The following is a 16,620-nucleotide window of genomic DNA, read 5'->3' on the forward strand; positions in this document are numbered from 1 at the left end:
TGCTAAATAGAACTTGGGGGGAAAGCCTTATATCTCATGGTTAAGTGGAAGAAGAAAAACCCATATGAGAAAAGATAATGGCAAAATAAGTAGGAGGAAAATTGGAGCCACAGCTGAAATAAGCAGAAGAGTATCTTGAGAAATAAGATATGATCAGCAGAGTTAGGAGCTGCTGAGAGGCCAAGTAAATTGGAACTGAAAACTGAGTGGTCCTTGGTGATCCTGGCAAAAAGATTTTGAAATAAATCAAGGAGAGGATGTGGCAACATGAGGAAATGGAGACAACTAGTACACCTACTTTTTGAGAAGCTTTTGACTCTAAAGAGAGAAAAAAGGTAAGGAAAGGCTATAGACCAACAAAGGATCAAAGAGAGGTATTTTTGAGGATAAAAGAGATTAACATATGTTCATAAGCCACGGAAAAGAGGAGGGGAGTAGAGAAGGGAGGGGGGGGGGGAAGAGAGAAAGGTGAGGAATAGAGGGAAGAAAAGAAGAAAAATTGTAGAGATCATTAACTTGGAAAAGTAGATGCAAAGGATATAGTTGAGCCACCACCGAGATAAGCAATATTAAGAGGGAAAGCAGGATTTCAGAGAAAAGGTAAACTATTTAGTGTATGTAGATTGGAAGTGTCTTTAAGTGATCACAAAATAAATTTTACAAGTCATAATTCTCAATCTGGGAGGTGGGTGGCGACAGGTGACACAGGGTAGAGAGGATAGAAAATCTTCCTTTCAGCTGGTTCTGACAACTATTCAAGACAACATCTTCAGAGATTTCATTCCACAAAGTAACCTTTCACCCCCCTATTTTTTCTTCTCACTTTGTTCATGCATTCCTCTCCTGACCTTGGAGAGCATCTTTATGATTGTTATTGTGTATTTGTTGAGTAAGCACTTCTATCTGTTTCATCAAGGTCTGTTTCTGGAAGTTTATCTTGTTCTTTTGTTTGGAACATATTCTTCTGTTTCTTCATTTTCCTTCACTCACTGACTGCGCTGTTTTCTCTGCATTAAAGAAAACAGACACTTCTCTCAGTCGTGATAGATTGCTCTCATGTAGCACGTGAATCTCATCTATTAGCCCAGCCTTCCCTCCTGGTTACTCTCCAAACTTTGTGATTGTTTGGGTCATGGCCTTTGTTTTTAGTGGCTCCCAAGAGTTGAGGGTGTGCTAAGACCCGACACTGTCCTAAAGGAGAGTCACAGTTAGCACCTACATGGAGACTGATTAAAAGTCAGATCCCAGAAGCAACTGGGCAAGTATTGAGTTAAACCGCTTCCACAGGGTATCTGAGCAATAGGCATTTTGCCTATTCTGCCATGAACCCAGGTTTACAGCCACAGGCAATGGCTTTATTTATCTGTTTGGTGGTGTTCTTATTCCTCAATTTTTTTGGGTGTGTTCATTAAAGCCTTGCATTACTGTACTTTAATTGAAACACTAGTCACCTCCTCCAGTCTTTACTGACTGGCTCTGGGAGAGAAAGATCTTTACTCATCAGCCTGGTTAGGGATTCTCAGGGTTTCAGAACTTTTCTATGGCTGTTTCTAAGGCCTCCTCCACTCCTCTAATTCTTCTTTAGCATGAGGGGTGAGGAAGGAGTTAAGATTGTGTCTAATCTCTCAATCCCATAAAATCTGGTTGATTGCTGAGAGCTTCCCAGTTATTTTCCCTAAGGCAGCATCCCAACTTTGTTAAAGTTGTGCTCCTTCTGTCAATCTAGAAGATCAAACAGCTGCTAAGATTTGCAATTGCTCCTGAGATCCATATCTCTTTGCAGAAGCTCACATGTGACATTTTCAGGGCTGGAGATACGTGTTGGCTGATGGGCGATTCTGTAGCTGTCCTATGGATTTTGTAGGTGCACCTGTTGGTGCAGTTCACGAGCCAAGTACCAGGATCCATGACTGGCTGCTGAGACCCACGTGCATTGGAGTGCAGCTCTGAGTCCCTTCCCCTTTACCCTGCATACTAGCTGCTGATAGTTGCCCCCTCATAATTCAGCAGTGCCAATCACCTCAATATTCTGAATGGGATGCAATAGAAGTGGGCCTCCTAGACGGTGTCCTGCAAAGTGGGGGCAGCCAGGTGCTCACTTCACTCTCACTTTTCCTCAAGGGAGAATCACAGGCCAAGGGGGTCTAGCTCAGCACCCATCTGCACCACCTGGAGGAACATAAAAGTGAAGTTGCTTTCCTTGCCCTCTTCAGTGCATCCACCAGGTGCTGGGATCTCTCAGCTAGACTCTAGGGCTCCCACGAAGGTGTTCTCATATGTGCAGAGCTTTCATGTTGGTGTTTTTTGCGGAGGAATGAGAACCAGAACTTCCTATTCTACTATCTTGCTGTTGTCATTCCTCCCTCATATTTTTAATCCTTCTTTATTTTTCAGGCTACCACTGCTTTTGGCAAGCTTTAGGTGACATTTGGGATCTGTGATTGAATGCTCATAGCAACCTACGATTTCTATTATTTTATGTATTATAATATATAATGTATATTTATATTATTATTTTATATATTATTTTATATTTATATATAATTTGTATATTAATTCGTGTAAATGTAATTGTATAATTATATATGTAATAATATATATATACATGAGAACACCTTCGTGGGAGCCCTAGAGTCTAGCTGAGAGATCCCAGCACCTGGTGGATGCTTTCCTGCATACTGGATGAGGTTTTAAGGTCTTTATCTTATATGCTTATATTCTCAGGATATATTGCAATAACTGACACTTTTCATTTATTCCATTCACTTATGTTTGAATAATGAAATAATGTTGCAAGTTGGTTAAATATAAAATTTTTAAACAGGATTTTGGCATCTTCATCTCTCCTTTATATTTTATCTTGCTTTCCTCTTTCCAGATTTGTAGGATCTTCATGATGGTCTGTAAGGATTTTATAGTCAACATCTAAGTATCTGCTCAGCATCCCTCTTTTTTGGATGCTTCTCATTTTGCTTCTTTTCATTGTTCTTGTGTAGTTCGTGTTGGAACTGCCATGTTTGTACACAGGATCGATGACTAGAAATAGTTAATTGTCTCTAGAGTGATCCAAGATATAATATGACACCATCAGTTTTCTTTCCTGGAACCATTTGAACCAAAACTGAGGAACAGAAGGAAATGTTTTTTTTCTGTGTTGTTTTTATTTGGTGGCATTTTGTTAGGAAAGGTGAAACTTCAGTTGTGAAGAAAAATTTGGTATATAGTAAAAGACTACACACACACACACACACACACAGACACACACACCCACTTGCCAAAAAGACAGAGAATTTGACATGTACAGAAAGACAGAGACAAGATTTTGAGAATGGTCTAGGGTTATGTTCAGGGTCTTGGCATTACTTGTTTGTAACACTCAGTTTTTACTCTTACTCTTAACGCAGTCATGACTTTTCTTGCCAAATTATTGCAGGTGCTTTTCCATCACTTGAAACAGAAAGATTTTGAATAAGAATCTCTATTCAGAGAATTTAGGTAAGGAATATGAAAAGATAAATCTATTGTATCCTTTAGATTTTATGAGATTATTTTGTGGTAGCAAAATAATCTAAACTTCAGTTAGCTTATAATGACAGGGATTTCTTTCACTCTTGTGTTATATGTGAACTGAACATCATGGAGGGTCTTATTCGTTATTTGAAACAAACTAAAGGAATAATCCTTATTTAGGGTATACCATTCTCATTGCAGATAAAAGGAGCAATTGCAGAACTATGAAATAACTTTTAACCTTGTGCCATGTATGACACGCAACACTTCCCTCATATTCTATTTGCCCAATGAAGTCACATGGCCAAATCTTTGTCAACACGATACAGAGTATTTTCCTCCCACAGGAAGCCTTGTAAGTCATATAACAATAGATATATGACCTTTAGAACAAAGTTGGTGAACAGTTGATAACAATGGTATAATATATCAAACCTAGTTTTCCTAAAGTATTCTATGCTCTAAAGCTATATTTTCTCCTTCTCAAACCAGTTCAATCTCTTTACAATTTCACTTCTTCTCTTACCTGGTTTCAGATACGTATTAGATGAAAAAAAATGGCACTAAACTAAAGCTTCCCTAAACTTATTTCCACTGTTAATACAGGGGTTGGTTAAAAAAAAAGAAAATAATTTCGAATTGTTTAAATAATAGGAGAAGAAATACGTGAAATAGGCAGTATGAAAAAAATACATTTGGGCTACATCTGCTTATTTTATCCCCCTTATAACTAGTCTCTGTCTTTCCTGTATGAGAGAAGATATAAGAGCAGGAAAGCATGGTCTGGTACTTACACATCTCTTCCTCTGGAGCTAGACCACCTTGGCTGAAATTCAGGCTTTCTTTCCTAGCTATGTGATATTGGATAGGTTATTCTTTGTCTTTGTATCCGAATCTTAACTGAATAATAGTTTCTTTTATAGGATTACAATGATTAAGCCACTATAGAAAAGGCAAAGAATTTTGAACAGTATCAAGCATGGGTATAAATCTTTGTTCTATATTATTATAGAGATGTAGACCAGCTTAAAATCACTTTCCTAGTGCTTCGCATGAAAACTGTCTACAGTTGAAAATATTTATATATTGAATGGAGGAGAGACTGTAAAAATAAGTGATTATTTCATTGATATATGTTTATGCCTGTGACTGTGCATATGTGCATGCATGTAGGTATATACCTATGCACATATAGTTGTTTCATTTTTATATGAGAACACATTAAAGCAAATAGATTTAAAATGTAGAGGTAGTGGAAGTCTTACATTTTTAGAGCTACATGATCATTAATTTTGCAAGATGTCAGAGTTTGAAAAGAAATTATCAGTGAAAAGCTATGGAGTTGTTTCTGTGTGACGGGGAGCCAGAGGAAAGAGGGATGGCATTTACACTTTTGCCCTCTCCCTTAGGCTTTATGTCAGCTGCTTAAAAGGTGGCACCAAAACATGTGATTGATTTCATAAGAGCTTTAAAAATGAAAGAGAAAAGTGATTCCTGCATATTAAAACAAAGGTACCACAAATTCAAAACACTTTAAGAGACCGAGGAACAGGAATAGTCACATTTTATTATAAATACCAGTATTTTCTTTACTATCCTGAAGTGGACAACCAAGATGCCCAGAGGGCATTAGACCACTGCTTTGTGTGTTGAAATAATAGTATTTTCTAGTGTTTGGAAACCTCTGCAGTGATAGTCAGCTGGGAACTTCTGCCAAATAGAATCATAAGATGCAGAAGCTGGAAGGAAACTCAGGTTGTCTGACTTCAGGTTCAGTGTTCTTTCTCTGTTCTGATTGCTCCATCTGGCCTGTTTTGTGGAGCCTGTTAAGAAAAGGAAATAAAACATCGACCAAATGTGTCATGTCATGTTCAGTAATTTGAGTATATGTAAATTATTCATTTGAATGCAGAGAATCTTTTTCTTTTTTTACATTTAAGATAGAGTAATTACAAAATGGAAATTTAGTGCATTCCCAAAACAATGTTACTGATCAAACTAGTGAATAGAGGTTTATTTAATAGACATTCAGCTGACAGTTTATGATCGATGATTATAAAAAAAAATGACTTTTTTTGCTTTTTAAAATATTTTAGTTTGATTTACATACAACAAAATGTCCAGATTTAAAGTGTTCAGTAAGCAAGCTCAAGCAAACACCCATACAGTCATCACGAGCTTGATGTAGACTCTCTTTTATCCCAGCTTGTTTTCCCATGACTTTTCCAGATAGTTTCTTCCCCCTACTCCAAAGTCAGCTGCTATTCTCACATGTGACTTTTGGTTGTTTTTGAACTTCATGGAATTTAAACCATGAAGTATGAACTCTTTTGGTCTTAGATTTCTTTATTCAACATCATGTTTTTGAGATTTTCCAAGTTTTCATATGTGTCGGTGGTTCATTCCTTTTCATTGCTGAGTTGGATTCTATTATACTGCATCAATGTATTATCTTTCTCTTTATTTTCCCATTGCTGTATATTTGATTGTTTTGTTATTAGTTATTATGACTGAACTTTCTGTGTTTATAGTTATTTTTAGTAACTATAAACAGTATTTTTGTGGATGTATATTTTCTATTCATTTAGGAGTGGAATTGATGGCTCAAAGGGGAAGTATGTTTTTAACTTTACAATAAACTATATTTTTTTCCCTGTAAGCTTTAAAATAAACTACTTTTTTTCCCCTATAAAGTGGGACAACCATGTATGCAAATTCTGGTGGCTCAATATCTTCCCTTTATCAATATTACCAATCTTTGTTATTGTAACCATTATAATAGATGTGAAATAATATCCCATTATATTTTTAATTAGTGTTTCTCTGGTCACTAATGATGTTGAAATCTTTGCAAATGCTGATGTTCAGATCTTTTCACCTCTTTTTATATATCTAAAATCAATCTCAAATTAATTTTTATATACAAGATAGAAGTCAAGGCATTTGCTGGTTGTTGGTTTTGTTTTAAATGAATGAATATCCAGTTGTTCCAGCATCATATGTTGAAAAGTCTATCCTTTCCTCATTGAATTATGTTGGCGTATATGCCAAAAAATGTAATTGGTCATGTGTATGTGAGACCATTTTTGAAAATGTTCTTCATTTTATTGATCTATTTGCCTATTTTAAGGCAAATACTACATAATTTTAATTACAATGGTTTTATGGTGAGTTTTAAAAATCGAGATTATAGTTTCTCTAAATTTGTTATATTCTTCAAGATTGTTTTGACTATTTTAGGTTCTTTGTTTTTTCCATAATTTTTAGAATAATAAACTTGTCAATTTCTACAAAAAAAACCCTGCTGAGATTTTTTGAAGGAAATTATATTGAATTTATACTCAAAGTTGTATGGAGCTGACATCTTAATGGCTAGTCTTCCGATCTAATCAATGAGGATGGTGGTCTTCATTTACTTAGGTCTTCTTTAACATTTCTCTATAGTGTTGAGGATTTTTAGTATAGGATCCTGGACATAGAGGCTAAGTGTATTTCTGAATATATCATGTTTTTTTAATTAGTATTTATTTTTTAAGCAGGCTCCATTATGGAGCCCATCAGGGGGTTTGAACTAATGAGCCTGAGATCAAGACCTGAGCTGAAATCAAGAGTTGAACACTTAACTGACTGAAGTGCCCAGGTGCCCCATCATGTGCTTAAATGTAACTGTACATGGTATTGTTTCTTAATTTTATTCCCAACTTTTTGTTCCTGGTATATAGAAATTAAATTGATTTCATATATTGACTTTCTATTCTTAAACCTAGCTGAAATCACATTTTATTTATACCAGGTTCTATATGATTTATTACATATGAATAGTAGTGTAATCACCATTGCAATCAAGTACCTTTTGCTACTATCTTTATTTTGATAGCTGTCTCTGTCCCTCAACTACTTCTAATCCCCAGCAACCATTAATATACTTTCTATGTCTATAATTTAATTTGATAAATGCTATATAAATGAAATCATATGTTACCTTTTGACATATTTTTGATACAGCATAATACCTTTGAGATCTTTCCAAGTTGTTGTTTATTTAAATAGTCCTGGGGCATCTGGGTGGCACATTTGGTAAGTGTCAAACTCTTAGTTTCAGCTCAAGATGTGATCTCAGGGTCATGAGATCAAGCCTGGTGTTAGTTCCATGTGTAGCATGCAGTCTGCTTGAGAGTCTCTCTCCCTCTCCCTCTGCCCCTTCTATGTGTTCCCTCTCTTTCTCAAATAAATAATAAATTTCAAATAAACAAATAGTTCATTAGCTTTTTATTGTTTAGTAGTATTCTGTGATATAGATATCATGTTTTGTTTAACCATTTAACTATTGGGAACATCTTAGATGTTTCCAATTTTTTCTATTGCAAATAAAGTTGCTGTGAACATTCATACACAAGTTTTTGTTTGTATAAAATTTTTCATTTATTTGGGGAAAATGCCTAGCAGTATGATTCTTTTTTTAAAAGATTCTATTTATTTATTCATGAGAGACCAGAGAGAGAGAGAGAGAAAGGCAGAGACACAGGCAGGAGAAGCAGGCTCCATGTGGGGAGCCCAATGTGGGACTCTATCCTGGGTCTCCAGGATCACGCCCTGGGCTGAAGGCAGTGCTAAACCACTGAGCCACCGTCCTGCCCCTCTTTTTTTTTTTTTTTTAAGATTTATTTATTTATCTTGGTGGCAGAAGGGCAAAGGGAGAGGTAGAGAGGGCCCCAAGCAGACTCTGCCGAGCATGGAACCTGAGGTGGGGCCAATCCCATGACCATGAGATCACAATATGAACCAAGATGAAGAGTTGGTCACCCAAACAATGGTTCCTCCCAGGTGCCCCCAGCTGTATGATTCTTGAGTCATATGATAACTGTTTAGTTTTTCAAAGAAACTGTGAAACCATTTTTCAGAAGGACTACCATTCTACATTCCTACTAGAAAAGTATGAGAGATTGCTTTATTGCATATTTGCTAGGGTTTTATATAATCAGTTTTTTGCTATTTTAGTTGCCTAAAATATTTTAAGATATTTCATCATGGTCTCAATTTGCATTTCCCTAGTGGCTAATGATGTTTAAGATATTTTCATGCCCCCACCTCCACCAGCCAACCATGTATCTTCTTCAATGAAATGTTTCCTTATGTCCTTTACCTATTTCCTAATTGGACTGTTCACTCTTCACAGTTGAATTTTGAGAGTCCTTTATAAATTCTGGATACAAATCCTTTGTTATATGTGTTTTTTCAAGTATTTGCTCATGCCCATTACCAATATTTTCATCTTCTTAACAGGATCTTTTGCAGTGTTTTTATAAACACTCTATTGGGGCATGCCTGTGTGGTTCAGTGGTTGAGCATCTAACTTCAGCTTAGATCATGATCCTGGGGTCGGGGATTGGGTCCCACATTGGGTTCCCCACAGGGAGCCTGCTTCCTCCTCTGCCTGTGTCTCTGCCTCTCTTTCTCTGTGTATCTCATGAATAAATAAATAAAAATCTTTACAAATATGGAAATTTGGATGCCCAGTGTAGAAAACAGGAAAAAAGAAATGTCAGGATTAGGAGAGCTCTATTTGTGTTTGCTACTGAGGTGTCTCTGAAATGAACAGGGCTCTTTGGGGCACAATTGTCAGTCTAGGTAAATAGAACTCATCTAGGGAAATAGTATACTGGAGTGCAAGTTAGCAGGCATGCACTCTAGAATCATCTTTGCCACAAAATTTCTGGGTAACTTCAGTTAAGTTTCTTCACTTCTCTAGGTCTCATTATTCACTCTGTTGAATAAAGCATTTTAGTTGACCAGACATTCATACCTAGGATACATGATAACACATGAAATTGTATGGAATATTTTGTACCTAAAAACATCAGGCAACTTGGAACTAGAAAATTCCATTCCATTCTAGTTATAAAAATGTGTGACTATGCATCATTGTATTATAATAAAGCCATTGAATATTGTAGTTTGTATTTTCTAAAATTTTATGATTTTTAACTTGCTTTTATTCACATTCTTATTTGAGTCTGGCAGTATTCTTAACATAGTAGGATAATTCTTTTTGTGTCCATTCTATAGGCAAGAAAAGAGTGAGTATAAATGGCTTGTCCATGGTGAAGATACATTTATAGAGATGCTAACAAAGGAACACAAGCCTACTTCACGCTGCTACCCCCATGTACTCCATATAAGAAAAGTTTGAGAGTCATTCTGAGGTTAATTTTATGCTGAAGCAATCTGCAGTGGTTCAGTTTATTTAGTGTCATATAAGGTCAACTTGTTTTTGTTTTTTTTTTTAAGAATTTATTTACTTATTCATGAGAGGCACAGAAAAAGAGGCAGAGACACAGGCAGAGGGAGAAGCAGGCTCCAGCGGGGAACCCGATGTGGGACTTGATCCCAGGACCCTGGGATCACGACTGGAGTCAAAAGCAGATGCTCAACCACTGAGCCACCTAGGCATCCCAAATAAGGTCAACTTAAATTCTAAGTCTATTATTCCACCTGGGAATGTAGAAGATATTCTATTAAATTAATCTCCAAGTTAAAATTAAACCCACTCTAACACCTAGAATGCACATAAAACCAGATGCATGGGGAGTAGGAGGAGATCTAAAAGTTGTATTAACAACTGTTGAGTTACCATAAAGAATATAAGTTTTTTAAAGTTTATTTTGCATTGGAAATAATGTTGTTTTACTATTTTTATGACACAATTGCAAATGTTATACTTTCTAAATTTTTTGCCATGTGGCTTCTAAAACCTCAAAGAGCATTACCTTTTAGTATAATGATCTTTTAAAGTATTAAGTATTAATAACAATCTTGAAAGTAAACTGAAAGCCCAAGGGAGATGGTAGGAAAACTATATTTCTGTTTTTTGATCTCACCATTTCTGAAAAGAGTTAAATCTACTCTCCAAAGTTCTCAGACAGAAAAGCTATACAGGCTGAAAATACTAACATTTTGTACCAGGTAGCTAGAAGTTGTTTATGGAAAGAATTTTGCTGACAAGAATATTCTTTCTCTCTCCTTAAAGTTTTAACTTAAAACTATATCCTGCTGGGTGGACTTTAATAGGAATTCAAAAATACAAATTCAGATTTGTAAAAGACACTATGCAAAAGAGGTACTCTGTGAAGTAACTCAAAGGAGTAACTGAATATACCAAATGGCTTTAAAGGGCTCTTCCTTTCCTTCTCCAGAAAACATCTACATTCTGTTAATTAGAAGTTAACAAAAAGTTAAATAACTGTCCTCACAATGACAGCCTGAAGAAAATCAATGGGATAAAAAGGACAACTATTTTGATATTGCACATACAATTCCTGAAATAAAATACATCTCCTAATATTACATATATATCTCTGATAAAACTATTATATTACTCATGCTTTAAAATAGAGTCCACTTTTGTTTTCTTTTTTCTCACTTTTGTTTGTTTTCATATTTTTTTCTGGAGTATTGTGAACCAAGGTAACTACCTTTTAGAGATAAATTTCAAGATAATCAAATCTGAAAATATATTATTATCCTATAAAGAGAAACTTTTATAGTTCACAGAATCAGGTTCTTTGGGCTTCACTGCTGATAAAGAAAATATAGAAAGAGTTGCCCTTAAGCTAAAAAAGAAAAAAAATTCCATGCTTCAACTGACATCTGGTAAGTAGGAAACTCATCTGCCCTTTGAGCAATGGCATCTGAACTTCAGAGAGTAGAGGTTACAGTGAGTCCAGATCTTTTAAAATTCTCTAGATCTTATTCAGTATTCAGAAATCTATCACAGTGGAACTATTGTTGTTGAGGTTGCTCAAAAGCTTCCCTAAATATGGATACCAATATTTGTGGGAAAAATTAGTTATCTTCTATTTCAGAAGAAATAGGAAGACAATTTCTTCATATTGATATAAAGGAAAACTACCCAAAGCTTTTATTTATTTTTGTTGTGGTAAGAGCACATAACATAGAATTTATAATCTTAACCATTTTTAAGTGTATAGCTGAGTATCATTAAATATATTCACATTATTCTGAAATGAAACTCTAGAATTTTTCATCTTACAAATTTGAAGGATTGTATCCATTAAACAACACCTCCCCTTTTAGCTTTTCCTGAGCCCCAGTACCTTTCATTGTACTTTCTGTTTACATAGATTTGATTACTTTAGATACCTGATACAAGTGAAATCATACAGTATTTGTCTTTTTGCAACTGGCTTATTTCACTTAGCATAATGTCTTCAAAGTTCATCCATATTGTGGCATGTAACAGGATTCCCTTTCTTTTTAAGGCTGAATAATGTATATGTGTGTGTATAATATGTTTATGTAATGTTATATATATTATATATAATGACATTTTGTTTATTTATTCATCTGTCAATAGACATTTAGGCTGTTTTTTACCTCTTGGCTACGATGAATAGTGGTGCTCCAAGGTTTTATTTGCTTTTCTAATTTAATCTGATTGTTTGGCTTGCACCAAAGCAAATAAGGAAAACATATTTAGTTAATTGGGTAGGAGTTTTGATTTGCTGTAGAACTAACCAAAATAGTAAGTATGTATAAATGAATTTTAATAAATGAGTCAGTTTCAATTTCTTCATAAGCAAAATCAAAGAGGGCAACATACTCCAGAAGAGAGTACGGAAATTGGAAGTGGGAAGAGATATTGAGAATCAGTTGGGATGGGTGATGAGAAGTGGGATTGATTCACCTGCCTCAATAACCTGGTAACCCACGCAGGCATAAGAAATGGGGTCCATGAAAGTTAGGGGTTCGGAAAACCAGCCTTTATCTAAAATGGAGGCCTTTGAGTTGCTATACTGTTAATGAAATGGTGGACAAACATAAGTCTACATACCTGTATAGGAAGATAATAGGGAAGGCCTTGCTTTGATTAGACAAAGACAAGCATCCTCTGGTAATTTCTAACTTTTTACTTCTCACATACGTTTGGTGTTTAAATTTATATTTGAATTTATCTTACTAAGCTGAGAAAATAACAAAGTAGTTTCAGCCACACCAAATATTGGCAAACACTGCTAATAGGAATATAAAATTGTACAATTGCTTCAGAAAATAGTCTGACCATTTTGTAGAAAGCTAAGCAAACACTTGTCATATGGTCCAGGCATTCCACTCCTCGGTATTTATCCAAACAATGAAACATATGTTCACATAAAGGCTTGTACATCAATATTCAGAGCAGATTTATGGATAGTAGCCTTAGCTGAGAACAATCCAAATATCCATCAACAAATGCTGTGGTACGTCTATGCAATGAGATACTGCTCAAATAAGAAGCAATAAACTATTGTTGCACACAATAACTTGGATGAATATCAAATTATGAAATTTTTGATATCAGAGTATCAAAATCGTTATGCTGAATGAAAGAAGCTGTGCAAAAATATAGTGCATGCTCTATGATTCCATGTATATAAAATTATAGAAAATGCAAACTAATATAGTGATAGGAAGGAGATCAGTGATTGCCTGGAAAAAGGATAGAAGTAGGGATGGAATACAAAGTGGCACAATGTAATTGGGTTGGTAAAAATGTTTGTATCATGGTAAAGGGTTCCCAGATAGATATATGTGTTAAACTGGATGCAATTGTATGCGTTGGACATTTAAAATAAGTTACATTCATTTAAAAAATTGCTAATGGAAGAATCACTACAAAATTGGCTAAATACTTGTTGCCTAAAACTTGAAAGGTCATTTTAAGTGTCATAGGGAAAAACAATGAATAGACAGATTGCTTTGAAAAAGGACAATAAAGGATATACTGAGAGGTATTACTCTTGCAAAATATTGACATTATTGCTAACCCATGATAGAGCACTTACTAAAAGTATTAGCTTGAAAAATAATGTAACAGTTCTGAAACAGGCATATATGGAAAAGATGTGCATATATGGGAAAGATGTGTCTCAGAAGTAGACGTAAGTATCAATGGAAAAGGAAGAGCTATTTAATAAATATACACAAAAATAAGGTTCAGACAGAACAGCGAACAAAATACAAATCTTCACAACTTTTACAAACAAATATTAAGACATATAATAATGGCCCCGAGTGAGGAAATTTTCTTAAACAGATATTAAAGGCATACATCAGAAAACAAATACAAGTACTTTAGGTTTTAAATATCTTGTTTAACAAAGGGTACTTTAAATACATTGGGAGGAGATAGCGAAGATATACGTCCATATATATGTGTATATCCCACGCATATGTATCATAAATGTATCTCCCACAATATCCTACATATACCACCTATATATGTCATATTATGATACATATTAACTATATGTTTACCCCACAAAGATGAAGAACTTTTACAATAAGATATGAAGAACATTTACAAATGAATAAGAACATCTACAAATGCATAAGAAAAAGAGAAAAAAACTGAATGAAAAGCAAATAAAGATATCATCGGTTTATAAAAGAAGCAGTCTAAATAGTCAACAGACATGTAAAAAGCTATTTAGTTTTATTAGTAATCATAAAAATGCAAGTTAAAACAAAGATTATATACATCAAACTGACTGAAATATTTAAGTACATGACAAACTGAATGTTGGCAAAGAATTTTCATATCTCTTGGTAAGAGAATAAATTGGTACAACCATTTTAGAGAGCAACATGATATCCAGTAAATTTTAAGATTTGTATACCTTAAAACCCAGAAATTTCATTTCTTGGTTTATATACTATATTCAACTCTTAAACATATATATATGTATATATCTTAAACATATATATATGTATATATATGTATATGCCTTAAACATATGCCTAACCATATATATATTTTCTTTTCAGTTTTGTTTATAATGGCAAGATCAGAAATACCTTAAATATGTAGCTACAGAATAAGCTAATGAAATGTAGCATTGCCATTGTCATTGAAAAAAAAAACAAACTGTAAGCTTTAAAGCTAAAGCTTAAACAGTAAGCTTTAAAGCTAAAAAATATAGATCCATCAAAAATAGCAATCAAAATACCATTTAAACATTATGACACTAATAATATATATGTCTAATAGGTTTGTGGTAAAAATATAAGATAAAAATACTGTTGGGGATGATTAACACGAAATTCACTATGATAATTATATCTAGAGAAGGGACACTGGGGAAATGCCTCCAAGAGGAATACATAGAGGTTTTCAACTGTAAATATATTGTTTGACATCTTAAGAATAAATTTACAATATCTCAACCCAACATGGCATAAGGTCAGATTGATCTACAACAAGGGAATGGGTTAGAAAGTATCTGATTGTATGACAGAGGGACTTAACCATATTCAATTTTCCCGTCACTTTCTCCTGTATCCATGTGTTGTTGCTTGACATGGTAAAAAGAAGGTAAGCCGTGCAGGAAGGTTGGGCAGTTACGGTCCAAGGATATGCTGGCTTTCTTTTGCACATACTGATCAACTACTGGAACAATCCATGCAGACCTAGGTTACTCTGGGTGATGACTTTTGCATGTTAAGGATCCCATTAAATGTTGGTTTTTCTAATTCATCGCCTAATCATTTGGATGAAAAAATTAAAGAGCATTTAACCAAAACTCACAAAACAATCCTTAAGCTAATTTTTTGATCTTATGAGAATTTCTTTAGCTCTGTGCTTACCTTTAAAATATTTTTTTTTTCAAAATGCAGAGTTTGGACTAGTTCACTAATAACCATCTTTCCAGTTCTAAATGTTTCAAATTTCCATTTTAAAATTAATTCATACTGTTAGCCCCAAGGGAATCATTATAATTCTATCTACTATGTTGACATAGTCTCATTGTGACAAAACTTTAGAATGCCTGGCTTGAGGTCTCAGATTCTATTTGCTGACATTAATTCTCTAAAGACATAGTGGTATTCAGTTTATCAACTGAAGGCATGATTAAAGAACTTTTATGAGAATACAATTTAAAATATACAAATGTATTCTCTCAAGCTAAAGATTCGTGTACTAAAGATTTAAACAGAAAAATCAGCTGCTTTGTGAAATGTTGAAGGAATTTATATACTTCTAGGATATGCATTAAATTTTGGTCGTAGCATGTGTCTTCCTTCTCCAAACTTTGTTTAATTGACACACCATAATTAAGTATCTTTTAAATAAACATCTCTTTATATTTCCCTAGCTGGCAAGAAATTAAGCAAAAACAATTATTTAACTTTTTAAACTGAAATAACTTTTAGAAAAACTTAAAGATGTTTCTTTGAGTTATAGATTACTCAAAAATACAAATAGTTCAGGAACACTTTGGGTACTAAGAGTTGACTGTTTGTTATGTTGGAATAAATAGGAATGCTCACATTTTATAATATTTCTTTAACGAGGTACATAGTACATTAGCTTGTAACAAGATGATTGCAATGATAGTGTTCTAATACCGTAACTGTCTGCTACAGATTAGAACTAATACCTTCCAAATGGTTAGTAACTGTTAAACACTTCAATCATCACCACCACCCCACAAAAGTAATTCTGGAATTTACATGAAAATATACTTTCAAAAAATTTAAAATGATTCTGCATGTTTCAACCTCATTAACTGTGTAATTAACCATATAAAAGTGTATCTAAATGAACCCTTCCCACAATTTCCTTAATGTGTCATCCAGTGTGAATGAAATGCTTTCTGGAGGGAATCTGTTCACAAGCAACTCTTTCTGGGCGCTAACTAGGATTTTAAATGAAGTAATTAATAATATATGAATTTGAACTATGTATTGAGTTTTACAAAGTATATACAAAATTAATCTTGTACTGGGGCTCCTGGGTGGCTCAGTCAGTTAAGTGTCTGCCTTCTGCTCCCATCATGATCTCGGGGTCCTGGGATCAAGCCCCGAGTTGGGCTTCCTGCTCATCGGGGAGCCTGCTGCTTCAGCCCTTCCCTCTGCCCCTCCTGGCTTGTCCCTCCCCATCCCCCTGCTTGTGTTTTCTCTTGCTCTCAAATAAATAAATAAATAAATAAATAAATAAATAAATAAATAAATAAATAAAATATTTTAAAAAATTAATACTTTTGTATTGATCTCTTATCTAATAGTTGATCAGGGAAGTCTTGTGTTACTGTAGTCAGACTAGCAGAATTT

General features: G+C 34.4%; 1 long non-coding RNA gene across 1 annotated transcript; it reads right to left on the reverse strand.

The window, feature by feature from the left end:
* Nucleotides 1–5,057: 5,057 nt before the first annotated feature.
* LOC144316747 (uncharacterized) lies at nt 5,058–15,304 on the reverse strand. Its single transcript, XR_013382602.1, has 2 exons — nt 15,154–15,304; nt 5,058–5,333 (listed from the first exon to the last, which is right to left on the reverse strand). It is a non-coding gene; the product is annotated as an uncharacterized LOC144316747 (long non-coding RNA).
* Between the last annotated feature and the right edge of the window lie 1,316 nt (nt 15,305–16,620).

Source organism: Canis aureus, chromosome 7 (genome assembly GCF_053574225.1).
Source record: "Canis aureus isolate CA01 chromosome 7, VMU_Caureus_v.1.0, whole genome shotgun sequence".
Lineage (NCBI taxonomy): Eukaryota > Metazoa > Chordata > Mammalia > Carnivora > Canidae > Canis > Canis aureus.